Here is a 1381-nt window from a genome sequence, read left to right as displayed (position 1 = left end):
TACATTGAGGCTCCAATGGCACTTAGGTAAGGTATTTCCAGCCCGAGCATATCCTCGTCCATCTTCTTTGGTCCGAATGGATCCTTCTCAAGGTCTAAGGACCTCACGACCATAGGACTCGACAAGGAATGAGCCTTGTCCATATTGAACTGCTTGAGTATCTTTTCTGTATATGTCTTTTGATGCACAAGGATTCCATTATCCACATACTCAAATAGCAGTCCCAAACAGAACTTAGTTTTTCGTAAGTCTTTCATTTCGAATTCTTTCTTTAGACATTCGACCGTTTGGGAAATCTCTCCAGGGGTTCCAATTACTTTGGAACGGTCGGATCATTTGGCATGGCCGGCTCACTTGGCTCGACTGTCTGGGTCGGCTCGGCCGGTCCATCAATGTTCTGGGTTCTTATAACCTTTTTTCATTAGGTACTCTGATAATCTGTTGTACCACATTCGACCTGATTGTTTCAAACCGTACAAGGCTTTATTCAGCTTAATGCAATGCTGTTTTTCTTTGGAACCAATAGGTCTACCACGTTTGAGACGTTGTTTAGACTTTGTAGCTACTTGACCGTGTCCCTTCTATGAATTTCATTATCCAGTGGACCGTACAGGTACGCAGTTACTACATCCATTAGGCGCAGATCAAGCTTTTCTTTCACGGCCAGACTGATCAAATATCGTATTGTAGTTGCGTCCACCACAGGGGAATAAGTTTCCTCATAATCTATTCTCTGGTCTTGTGAGAATCCTTGTGCTACAAGCCGTGCTTTGTATCTCACTACTTATCCTTTCTCATTTCTCTTTCTCACAAAGACCCATTTGTATTGTGAGTCTGCGTATCTGGCCTTAAACAAATCACCGGTTGTTGGCTCAAGATACTTTATAATGCTCGGAGAGTCATATCTTACATATATTCCCATCCTCCTCTGTGGTCCCATTTTCGTTCTCTGTGGTGGAGCAATTGGAACGTAGACGGCACATCCAAATGTTTTGATGTGGGACACGTCTGGCTCATGACCCGTGAGTAACTGGGATGGCGAATATCTATGCTCACTAGATGGCCTGATGCGAATCAGTTCTGCTGCATGTAATACGGCATGTCCCCATGTTGATACCGGGAGCTGAGACCGCATGAGCAATGGTCTGGCTATCTGCTGGATACGTTTAATGAATGATTCGGCCAAGCCATTCTGCGTATGTACATGTGCCACAGAGTGTTCTACACTTACCCCCATGGACATACAGTAGTCATTAAACGTCTGGGACGTAAACTCACCAGAATTGTCTAGACGTATAGTATTTAAAGGAAAGTCTGGAAAGTGTGCTCTCAGTCTTATTATGTTAGCAAGCACGCGTGCAAATGCCAAGTTCCGTGTGGA

The sequence above is a fragment of the Brassica oleracea genome, chromosome C9, assembly GCF_000695525.1.
Source record: "Brassica oleracea var. oleracea cultivar TO1000 chromosome C9, BOL, whole genome shotgun sequence".
Lineage (NCBI taxonomy): Eukaryota > Viridiplantae > Streptophyta > Magnoliopsida > Brassicales > Brassicaceae > Brassica > Brassica oleracea.
This window is presented reverse-complemented; position numbering follows the sequence as displayed.